Source organism: Salvelinus sp. IW2-2015, linkage group LG19 (assembly GCF_002910315.2).
Source record: "Salvelinus sp. IW2-2015 linkage group LG19, ASM291031v2, whole genome shotgun sequence".
Taxonomy (NCBI): domain Eukaryota; kingdom Metazoa; phylum Chordata; class Actinopteri; order Salmoniformes; family Salmonidae; genus Salvelinus; species Salvelinus sp. IW2-2015.
Genome location: NC_036859.1, coordinates 37,766,250 through 37,779,521, shown reverse-complemented (window position 1 = coordinate 37,779,521; position 13,272 = coordinate 37,766,250).

Sequence of the window (13,272 nt, the reverse complement as noted above, 5' to 3'; positions counted from 1 at the left end):
CCTTGAATACCGCAACACTCCAGTTGACAACTTCAAATCACCAGCCCAGCTGTTGAGCCGCAGACTTTGCTCAATCCTTCCCAGCACCAACCAGCAGCTGCAACCTGAGGTCGTCAGCTACAAGGAAATGCATGAAAAACGTGCACAGAGACAACAACAACAAAAGCGATACTACGACAGGTCAGCTAGACCACTGCCACCACTGATCGATGGAGAGTCAGTTAGAATCCAGGAGCATGGCCTCTGGAAGCCAGCAGTTSTCATCCAGCCAGCTGACACTGAACGTTCATATCACGTCCGCACCGCAGAAGGAGTGGTGTACCGCCGCAATCGCCGTCACCTACTGAACACAAAAGAAGAACACACTGATGAGATGAACTGTTCCCCTGAAAGAGAACGTGATGGACTAAAACACACACACACAGTACAACATACATCATACTTACCTGCAACACCACAAGAACTGTTGACTGACACAGAAGCATGCTCAGCATCATATCGCACAAGGTCAGGAAGAGAGGTCAAGCCCAGAGCTGTCCTAGACCTGTGAAATGTCAAAGGGTGTAGGCGGATCGCTGCCCTAAAAGTTCCAGACTGTTAACTTGTTATTGAAAGTTCACYTAATGCTTTGGTATTGTATTTGTTTGAAATGTTAAGATGTTATTTCTACAGTGAAAGCTGAGTTGCTGAGAATCCCTTGTTTGAAAAGTAACAGTATGTTGGATTATTGTTTCAGAGTCTGTTGATTCAGTTGGTATAGTATGCAATATAAATGGTTACTTACCTTGAGTTCAAACTGCAGAGCATGTTTTCAAAAGAAACGCTTAGAATGTAAACATTTTTATTTTTATTTAAAAGGGGGATGTAATATTCATATGTGTAAACATACTGAATTACAATTGGATGCATTTTACCGCCATATCATACTATGCTATGATTGGGTAAGACCACCCAAATGGTTAGGTGATGGTCAGTTTGATCCTGGTTGGCGATACGTGAACATGCCAGTTATAGCTAGCTAATAAAGAGCTACGTTAAGAAATATCCTGTAGTACTGCATTTTATTATTTTGTACAAAGCGTGCAAAACAAGACAGTTGTCATTGGAAATTAGAATTTGTTCTTAACGAACTTGCCTCGTTAAATAAAAAACATACACTACCGGTCAAAAGTTTTAGAACACCTACTCATTCCAGGGTTTCTTTATTTTTACTATTTTCTACGTTGTAGAATAATAGTGAAGACAAACTATGAAATAACGTAGTAATCAAAATATATTTGAGATTCTTCAAATAGCCACCCTTTGCCTTGATGACAGCTTTGAGAAAAGGCCCAGAGTTTGCAATCAGTTTCACCTGGAATGCTTTTCCAACAGTCTTGAAGGAATTCCCACGTATGCTGAGCACTTGTTATATAGCCAACTTGTTTGTTCCCAAGACCAGCTTTCGGGTAAAGCCGGTGCTCTCCATGAACACACCCCATCATGGAGAATCATCCCTAGTCCATACAAGGATGAGTAGCCCATGCTAGGCTAGCATACATATACTACGAGCAGGAGATGGTGCCTATCATGGTGATTTGACAGTATTATTGTCTGTATGTGGACGTTAATTGGTTTAGTGCAGCATCAATATTGATAGTAGCTTGAATTGTGTCGTGCAGCTCATGAGGCCACTGCAATCAATGCACACCATCAGTGAGCCTACGTTTTACAGGTCATCCCAGTCACACTTTAAATGTTGTACTAATTATTCTGACTATGGAATCCTATTCCCTTCCATAGTTTAAGCTAGAACACATTACATTTAATTTGCAGACTGGTTTGGATTAGTGCATTTGTATAGCTACACTTTTGCTGCTCTGAGCAAGTCAGAGGATCTGCTAGCTCATCAGTGCATACCAGAGATGGAAACTCGAGTCGCATTTCAGCCTCAAAGAAAATGACTTAGACTCGTGATCACTTGATTTGGATTAGATGAGAGACTCGTGAACAATGCAAGTCAGTACTGGGATAAGTTTTTGTTGTGCATTCTGTCAGAACATGGAACTGGCAGTATTGTGACACAGAGAAAGTAGTTTAATACAGAGAGCTGAAAGCATTCTAGAACATCTGCGTTCCTCAAAATATGCAGACAAGGATATATTTATTTCAATGGGAGGATAGTGGTTACTTTGTCCTTATTTGATTGAGCGATCATTGTGTATGCTATTCCTATATATAGATCATAACAATAAAACGCAAACAAAAGTTCTCATTAGTATGTGAAATCATGAAGGTCTTATTCTGGTGACATGATTGGTGCTTGACTGCCGTTTGACAAATAAAAATATTCGCACTCTTATCATGTAGACTAGCCGTGAAGTTCATAATTTATTTAATCTGTAGCCGAATAAACTGCATGGTTTCTTGAGTTGTAGTTTGAGGACCACACACCATATCATAGCGTGACTCCAAGTTTACGTCAATATGGTTATGTCGCGGTAGGGGATTTTGCTATAAGACCATTGAGGTACCCCCGTCGAGTGTGACACAATTCGTCTCAATCAAGTTCTTATGTCTTATGTCAACAGGTGACTCACAGGTCCGCCGGACTGACCTGGTTAGGTATCCTGCCCTTTATTCGGAGATTAGCGTTATTGTGGTGCCGTTAGGCGTTTTTCGGGATCTTAGACAATATTAAACCAGACTTGGAGAACCTTCTCACTTTCCCTTTGTATGCTCCTATATCTAGACTCACGCAAGCTATGACTTAGTTACGATTTATAGTCTGTCCGTCGACTAATACTACTTGAATATTAATATAGAGGATACTTGTTACAGTAAAATTAGTATTCTGTCCAAACCATTATATGGTCTTTTGTGTAGAAACCAGGCTTATTTCCCTATATGTGGGAGTGTCGGAGGCGTTTTCTCCCACAGGGCTTTAGACCGAGCTGCTACTTTTTATTCAATGTTTGCAAAGCACACAGTTATACACGTCATTACAGTTTCTTTACGTCTTTCCAATGAACCATYAATAATCAAAACACTTGAAACTCTCAATGCCTTATCTATGTAGTACAACAAGCAGTTAATTACCTTAACGTCGGTTGACTTGGTTGGGTCCCGGAGAGTATGTTCTTCAACTCACAATTGCTCTACCGGTTTAGCCAATCACTTCAGAATCTGTTCCTCCTGCTAGAAGTTGTACCATGACCTTTGTATATTTTTTCCTGATTAGTAACGAGACTGCTATCGTAGTTCAAGACCCTGTGTAACACCACTGAGTGTGTACGATGTACTTGACTCAGTAGGTCTCGCCTAAAAACCAGCGGTCAAAAGGTACAATTGTTCTAGAGTATGAAATTCAGATATGTATCTGTTTCTCCTACTAGAAGTCGCACTATGATTTACTAGTGAAGAGACGGTTCGAGAGCAACACCCTTCACAGCACCAACTACGCCCTTCATCCACTCCAATTTGGTGGATATATTCAGCGCGAGGGGTGTATGGGGTAGTCGACTCAATGTCTCATTCATAAATCAGAAGTCAAAAGATACAATTGCATGAAAGCCAGATATTACCTTTTAGGTTGATGATAGTTTGAAGTATCACGAGTTCAGTGATAAGTCAAGTCGCACTACCACACCCTATAAATGAAGGCATTCTCCTTATATACTATTTTCGGGACCCAGTCAACCCTCACTGCACACATTTACATTTTTGCGACGCACATTTCACCGCTTCCTTCTAGTTTCAGTTTTTTCAGTACCTGCAACCACTCTGCGTCTCGAGGATCTGGTGTTGTACTTCCTTCTCCTTGTTTGGGCACAATGTCTGTTAGTCCCTCATACCATGGCCTTACTACCCACGGAGGGGGGGTGTAGATTGAGACTGGGGGAGAATCTTCCATCAGGTCCTTTTTTAGTGTTTCCGTCACAGTTATTAAATCAATGTTTGCTTATATTTCTCACTATGAATTTTACCGACAAAAGATCCCACCATGTCGAACGAACAAATGTCAGTTTTAATAAAATTGTACCGAACGACATTACTTGCATAAAAACTGTGGATGGAAATGTGTTTAATGGAAAACTTTTATAGAGACATAGTATTTACCCCACAACCTTGACTGCAATACAAGGATGGGAGCCGAAGAGGATGGCTGCCGTTCTAACCAATCATGCTATTCTGTGTTTTTTTTCACATTGTTTCTGCCACCATCTCTTATGACTGAAAACACCTTCTGGACATCAGAACAGCGATTCCTCAGCTCGGACAACCCCCTAAGGTCCATGCCCCGAGGAGATCTAATTAGCACAATAGTAAAATCCCCATAATCTGTCAGTTTTTAATGAATCAAAAGGCGAAAGATTTACGGCTCCTCCCGGACCAGACCCAAATCCTCGTCATTCGCCTGAGGAGATGCCGATACAGGGGCCGCAGAGTATTCATCGGCAAGTGGATAATCCACCTTTACCATCTGTCCTACCCGCGAACGTGCAATCAATGGAGAATGAACTGGATGAGATCCCTTCGAGACTATCATACCAACGTGACATTAAATCCATGTCCTCGTTCACGTGTCGTGGCTGAACGAGAACATGGATTATATACAGTTGGTTTCCTGTGCATCGGCAAGACAGAACAGCAAACAACGGTAAGGGGTGGTGGTCTGTCTATTTGTAAATAACAGCTGGTGCACAATCTAATGTTAAGTCTTGAGGTTTTGCTCGTAAAGTACCTCATGATAAGCTGTAGACCACACTATTTACCAAGAGAGTTATCTATATTTTTACCACCACAAACCGATGCAGGCACTGAGACCACAAACAAGATAATGCTCACCCAGAAGCGGCACTCCTAGTGGCCGGGGACTTTAATGCAGGAAAACTTATGTTTTACCGGATTTCTACCAGCATGTCACATGCGCAACCTAATTTTTTWAAWTTTTTTAAAAATCTTGACCACCTTTATCCGATGACATTGAAGAGTATGCTTCATCAATAAGTGCATTGACGACGTCGTCCCCTCAGTGACCGTACGTACATATCCCAACCAGAAGCCATGGATTACAGGCAACATCTGCACTGAGCTAAAGTCTAGAGCTGCCGCTTTCAAAGAGCGGGACACTAATCCGGACGCTTATAAGAAATCCTGGTATGCCCTACAACGAACAAGCAAAGCGTCAATACAAGACTAAGATTGAATCCTACTACACCGGCTCGGACGCTCGTCGGATGTGGCAGGGAGCTGTCCAGTGACGCGAGCCTACCAGACCAGCTAATGCCTTCTATGCTAGCTTCTAGGCAAGCAACACTGAACCATGCATGAGAGCACTAGCTGTTCCGGACAACTGTGTGATCACGCTCTCCATAGCTAATGTGAGAAAGATCTTTAAACGGATCAACATTCACAAGGCCGCAGGGCCAGACGGATTACCAGGACGCATCCACTGACCGCCTGGCAAGTGTCTTCACTGACATTTTTAGCCTCTCCCTGACCGAGTCTATAATACCTACATTTTTCAAGCAGAACACCATAGTCCCTATACCCAAGGAAACGAAGGTAACCTGCCTAAATTAATAACGTCCTGTAGCACTAACGTCTGTAGCCATGAAGTGCTTTGAAAGGCTGGTCATGGGTCACAACACAATCATCCCGGAAACCCTAGACCCACTACAATTTTCATACTGCCCCAACAGATGACGCAATCTCTGTTGCACTCCACACTGCCCGTTCCCAACTGGACAAAATGAACACCTACATGAGAATTCTGTTCGTTGACTGCAGCTCAGTGTTCAACACTACAGTGCTCACAAAGCTCATCACTAAGCTAAGGACCCTGGGACTAAACACCTTCTGCAACTGGACTTCCTGACGGCCAGCCCCCAGGTGGTAAGGGTGGGCAACACATCTGCCACACTGATCCTTAACACAGGGACCCCTCAGGTGTGCGTGCTTAGTCCCCTTCTGTACTTCCTGTTCACCCACGACTCCAACACCATTAAGTTTGCAGACGACAACGGTGGTAGACCTGATCACCGACAATGATGGGACAGCCTATAGGGAGCAGGACAGAGACCTGGCAGTGTGGTACCAGGACAACAACCTCTCCCTCAGCGTGAACAAGACAAAGGGGCTAATTGTGGACTACAGGAAAAGGAGGGCCGAGCACACCGCCATTCACATCTACGGGGCTGTAGTGGAGCGGTTCAAGAGCTTTAAGTTCCTTGGTGTGTTTGGACAATGAGTTTGTTAGTGATGTGGACACCAAGATAGTAGTGAAGAGGGCATGACAATTCCTATTCCCCCCTCAGGAGACTGAAAATATTTATTTGGCTTAGAGCCTCAAAGGTTCTACAACTGCACCATCAAGAACATCCTGACTAGTTGCATCACCACTTGGTATGGCAACTGCAAGGCGCTACAGAGGGTAGTGCGAACGGCCCAGAACATCACTGGGGCCAAGCTTCCTGCCATCCATGACCTCTATACCAGGCGGTGTCAGAGGAAGGCCCTAAAAATGATCATACTCCAGCCACCCAAGTCAGACTGTTCTCTCTGCTACCGCATGGCAAAGTCTAGGTCTAAAAGTCTACAACAGCTTCTACCCCCCAAGCCATAAGACTGCTAAACAGTTAATCAAATGGCTACCCAGACTATTGGCTTTGACCACCTTTTTTACATTGTTGCTACTCGCTGTTTATCTATTTTTAGCTAAATAAAATTTGAGATTTGATTTATAGGAGGCTCAATGGCTGGAATGGAAAAATGGAATGATATCAAACATATGGAAACCACGTTTGACTCTGTTCCATTCATGCCATTACAGTAAACCCGTCCTCCTAAAGCTCCTCCCACCAGCCTCAGATGGAGACATACCGCCATCACCCCTTCCATATATTAAACCTGTGGTCATTGACCTCTTGTCATGTTGGTGAAGTTATTGTTTGTGGATAGGTTAAACAGTAACAACTGTACCTTCCAGAATGTTTGCAGAAGCTAAGGCATGTCAGTCATTTGACCACCCAAAAGCAGAAGGTCAGTGCAAGCAATGATGTCCACACAATAAATGGTCAAATTTACACACATTCCTAACTTGTATCCACATGGAGAAATTGGTCTTAAACATTTTGATATATTAAATTTAAAAAGAGCAATACATTTATTTTCCAATAATATTTTTGCACTGAGTGGACCGAGCACGTGTGTCATTCGGCCAAATTTGAGACCTTGACCTATTTGCCCAATTAGGTGTGTATCACTCATTTTTGTCATCTTGGATTATCTCCAACTCTGCACTAAGAATTATACATAATATACAGTATAATCCTTGTTTGAATTAAAGTCTGCAGCCATTGCTGTACAGCTATTGGGCCAAAAAAAAAGGGTATGTAACTACATTTTGAAATGGATTGCTGTCAGTGCAAAGCTTATTTAATGTCATTAATTAATATGTATGTTAGGTGAAGGACAAGACTGTGTCCTTTGCTCTAAGTAAAGCATCTTGGTCTTACGCATGTCAGGGCGGCAATGTGCTGGTGAGAGAGATGTTTGCTTTTTATGCTACGTACATTGAAGAATGCATCAATTTTCCTAAAATGTAGTACATTTGTTTGTCCCAAAGGAGCTAATTCGTCTAGACTAGTAGGTATGTCATTTAGACTTTGCATGTCTTTCACTACTTGACATATTCAAATTTCAGCTGACAATGGTGGTGCGGTGTCTACATAATTGCAATTTATGTAGACCACCTTGTACCTAGCCAATTGTACATATAGCTAAGCCTGGTACATCAAAAGTTTAAAGTTAGTGACCATAACTATTTTATGGGAGTGATTTAACTGAGTAAAGTATTACATAATTACAACATAGGCGTGGCCCTGTGCTTGTGAGGGTTAGGGTGAAGGTGTTTATCACCCAGCAAAACAGCTACAGTTGAAGTCGGAAGTTTACATACACCTTAGCCAAATACATTTACTCAGGTTTCACAATTCTTGACATTTAATCCTAGTAAAAATTCCCTGTCTTAGGTCAGTTAGGATCACCACTTTATTTTAAGAATGAAATGTCAGAATAATAGTAGCGAGTGATTTATTTCAGCTTTTATTTCTTTCATCACATTCCCAGTGGGTCAGAAGTTTACATACCAAATACTAATTGAGTGTAGCATTGCCTTTAAATTGTTTAACTTGGTTCAAGCGTGTCGGGTAGCCTTCCACAATAAGTTGGGTGAATTTTGGCCCATTCCTCCTGACAGCTGGTGTAACTGAGTCAGGTTTGTAGGCCTCCTTGCTCGCACACGCTTTTTCAGTACTGCCTACAAATTTTCTATTGGATTGGGGTCAGTGCTTTGTGATGGCCACTCCAATACCTTGACTTTGTTGTCCTTAAGCCATAAGTGTGCTTGGGGTCATTGTCCATTTGGAAGACCCATTTGCGACCAAGTTAACTTCCTGACTGATGTCTTGAAATGTTGCTTCAATATATCCACATAATTTGACAACCTCATGATGCCATCTCATTTTGTGAAGTGCACCAGTCCTCCTGCAGCAAAGCACCCCCACAACATGATGCTGCCACCCCCGTGCTACACGGTTGSGATGGTGTTCTTCGGCTTGCAAGCCCCTTTTTCTTCCAAACATGACGATGGTCATTATGGCCAAACAGTTCTATTTCATCAGACCATTGTACTTTTTGGAGAAATGTCTTATCTTTCTCCCCATGTGCAGTTGCAAACCGTAGTCTGGCTTTTTTTAATGGCGGTTTTGGAGCAGTGGCTTCTTCCTTGCTGAGCGGCCTTTCATGTCGATATAGGACTCGTTTTACTGTGGATATGGATACTTTTGTACCCATTTCCTCCAGCATCTTCACAAGGTTCTTTTGCTGTTCTGGGATTGATTTGCACCAAAGTACGTTCATCTCTAGGAGACAGAACACGTCTCCTTCCTGAGCGGTATGACGGCTACGTGGTCCCATGGTGTTTGTACAGATGAACGTGGTACCTTCAATTGCTCCCAAGGATGAACCAGACTTGGAGTTCTACAAAATCTTTTCTGAGGTCTTGGCTGATTTTCTTTAGATTTTCCCATGATGTCAAGTAAAATGGCACGCCTTGAAATACATCCACAGGTGCACCTCCAATTGACTCAAATGATGTCAATTAGCCTATCGGAAGCTTCTAAAGCCATAACATAATTTTGTGGAATTTTCCAAGCTGTTTAAAGGCACAGTCAACTTAGTGTATGTAAACATCTGACCCACTGGAGTTGTGATACAGTGAATTAAGTGAAATAAACTTGTCTGTGAAAAATGACTTGTGTCATGCACAAAGTAGATGTCCTAACCAACTTGCCAAAACTATAGTTCGTTAACAAGAAATTTGTGGAGTGGTTGAAAAACAAGTTTTAATGACTCCAACCTAAGTGTATGTAAACTTCAACTGTACATGAAAACTCCCTTTGGCATGATTTAATGTGAGAATTGTCAATCTGTCATCAATTACCTRAACATTTCAGTTAGAGACAAGGATAGACGGACACGGTGTCCAAGCGGCACCATGGGGAAAGAGGGACACAATCAAGCCAGGCAGAATTTGGGAAACTGGTATCTTCCGTAGTTWTGAGGGGCTCAGGTGCCCCTCAGACAGTGAGGAGAAACAGTAACAGAACACAAGGTCAAAAAAAAAAAAAAACAGGAGCTGCAGGGGCCAATAGAAAGGGAACTACGACCAGACGGCATTTCTATGACTTTTGCAGAATAACAAGAGACACGGCCCGAGCAGTGCAACAGAGTGTCAACAAGGGGGTGAGAGGCTACCCCAGCGACAGCAAGGGAGTCAGGGACTAAACTAACAGCAGTAACTGGGGCAGGAGCAACAAGGGAGTCAGGGACTACCCTCGAGACAGGGGGCAGTAGGGGTTTATTGAATGTACATCATATTAAACAAATTACTGTGATTGACCCAGCTGAGGGAGACAGAGTTACTAACAATCTACCTAACAGATAGCTACATGGATTGACGACCCACCTATCAAGCTAATATCAGCTAGATATTGTTGTATTAGTCAGTGCATAGTTARCATTGTAAGATTGGTTGTAGATAAAAGTAATTTTGAGTAGCTTACCCGTTGGTAAGTTCGTAGTAGCAAGCACTAGTGCTGCGAACGTGGTAACTCCGSCCATTGACATGWGCAAGCCAATCGTATTCCTTCTATYCCCAAGGCAGMGCTGCCCTAGGAACAAAGTTGTCAACGTGTGAGACTATTAGATGTGTAATTTGCACGCCGACCTGAGAAAGACAGCAATACACAATAGAGCCTCTAGTCGGTCGGTAGAGCTTGGCGAGTGCCGGAGGGAAGGAGGTTGAGATGGCGGAAGCAGAAGTGTTGTTTGAAGYTGAAAGTGTGTCKAGTACAGTTAGTGAGAAGGATGGGTGGACGGACAACAGTGAAATCCAATAATGGAACAAAAAGGGCTAAAATTGTTGTGGAAAATGTGTGAATCGTCGCTTGTTGTAGTACTTTTTTTTGACAAAGATGTTCATTTGGTAAAACCTTGTGAAGGCAGCGCTGGGAAAATTGGATGCAGTCAAAGTAACCAGGAGTGGTATGGAGTTGATATATAAAGGGCAAAAGGAGCATGTATTCTGGCTTGCAAATTAGCCTAGTGGTTAGAGCGTTGGGCCAGTAACTGAAAGGTTGCTGGATTGAATCACCGTGCTGACAAGGTAAAAAGATCGTTCTGACCCTGAACATGGCAGTTAGCCCACTGTTCCCCGGTAGGCTGTCATTGTAAATAATAATTTGTTTTTAACAATTAAAAAGTGGAAAGCTTTGATTTTTGGAGCGGGCATCGGTAAAAGGTGTTCGCTGGCGTCCCGGTTGGACATTGGAAATCAGTATCTTAGGCTAGACATTCCAGGAGTAATTAATGCATGTCGCTTGACCCGTACGGAGAATGAGAAAAGGAGTAAACGTTTATCTGCATTATTGATGCATCTACTGGGAAATATAAGATACGCCGTGAGGTCATTCGTGAAAAATCGGATGCAATGCAAGAAGTGTCAAAAGTTTGGCCACGTGTCAGGTGTTTGCAGACGAAGCAATATGTTATTGAATAGTCAATGTAAAATGTTGCAACTTCACGGTGGGAACCACACATGCGAAGATCAGCCGTTCACCTACTCTCAAATTTGGACTCAAAGGACAGATTTCCACCGGTCTAATGTCCATTGCTCGTGTTTTTTGGCCCAAGCAAGTCTTATTATTGGTATCCTTTAGTAGTGGTTTCTTTGCAGCAATTCGACCATGAAGGCATGATTTCACACAGTCTCATCTGAACAGTTGATGTTGAGATGCCTGTTATTTGAACTTTGAAGCATTTATTTGGGCTGCAATTTCTGAGGCTGGTAACTAATGAACTTATCCTCTGCAGCAGAGGTAACTCTGGGTTTTCCTTTCCTGTGGCGGTCCTTATGAGAGCCAGTTTCCTCATAGCGCTTGATGGTTTTTGTGTCTGCACTTTCCACATTGACTGACCTTCATATCTTAAAGTAATGATGGCCTACCCCGGCCAAACCGTAACCCGGAGAACGCTGGGCCAATTGTGTGCCGCCCTATGGTACTCCTAATCACGGCAGTTTGTGATAAAGCATGTAGTGATGCCTCTAGCACGGAGATGCAGTGCCTTGYRCCACTCGGGATCCCGGCCTCACAAACGCAGACCATGTGTAATCACACCAGCCCAGGACCTCCACATCCGGCTTCTTCACCTGCAGGATTGTCCAACTTGTAAGTCGCTCTGGATAAGAGCGTCTGCTAAATGACTTAAATGTAATGTAATGTCAGAGAGGCGAGGGGTGGTGCTGAGGATTATTTGTGTCTATAATAAAGCCATTTTGATTGGCTGGTCCTGGCTCCCCAGTGGGTGGATCTATGCCCTCCCAGGCCCACCCATGGCTGCGCCTCTGCCCAGACATGTGAAATCCATAGATTACAGCCTGATTTGTTGCGTTTCTTTTTTTGTTCAGTATACTTGTCATTTCGCCACCTGTGCGGGTGGGTAATATATATATAGTATYAGTCAAAAGTTTGGACACCTACTCATTCAAGGGTTTTTCTTTATTTTACATTGTCTACACTATTATTCTACAAACTATGAAATAACACACATGGAATCATGTAGTACTGCCAAATTCTCTAAAATGACAGTGGAGGCGGTTTATGGTAGAGCAATTAACATGGAAACTCTCTGGTGGACATTCCTGTTGTCATCATGCCAATTGCACGTTCCCTCAACTTGAGGCCATTGTGTTGCGTGATAAAACTGCACATTTTTAGAGTGGCCTTTTATTGTCTCCAGCACAAAGTGCACCTGTGTAATGATCATGCTGTTTAATCAGTTTATTGATTTGCCACACCTGTCAGGTGGATGGATTATCTTAAAGGATAAAATGCTCAGGGAAGTAAACAAATTTGTGCACAAAATTTGAGAAATATGCTTTTTTGTGCATACATTTCTGGGTTACTTTATTTCAATTCAAATTGTTGCGAATCCCATTATATACCAAAGAAGTGCCTCTAGCACAGATAGAACAATGAGACMGATATTTCACCAGATGTATAAATGTGAACCATAAGGTTGGCGTTTCCACTCACTACGAAATATGGTGATGAGAGGAAGCCCAGTGGCCGGCAAGAGGAGAAGACGGAGCAAGATCGATTGACAGACATTGTCTCCATACAGTTTTCTGTTTCCAAAACTGTAATGTAACAGTGTACTACCCTTTGCCAAAGTATAAAAAAGGGCGTTGTTTAGGGGAAGTAGGCGTTCCCTAATGGAAATATGCAAATAAATGCAAGAGCGGCCAATAGGCTCTCACTAGCTCGTGGTTGGCTCTGCCCACCTCCTTGTTTGTTCTTCCCACTATGGTTAATTTGCTCCCAATGGAAACGACAGGCTCTGGTCAATCTTGAGGTAGTTTTGAAAAAATCTTTGCCTCAAGTCTGCCGGAAAAGCACAAGTAGACCCTCCAGCCCAGTAGGTGGCTGTGATCAGAGGAAGAGAGGCCCAACTCGGCCTCCATCCAGMAAGTGGCGTTTTTCGTTTTGTCAATCAAACGAGGTCAATGAGTGTCGAATTTGAGCAACAAAACATTTGCTATGTGAGGTTTATTTAATCGAATAGAAATGTCTTAATGTTTAAGTTGTTACGAGTGTACTGATATAAGTAGAACACGTGACATCCTGGTAACTATGAGAAAAAACACTTATCAGCGTTGTTTCGAGA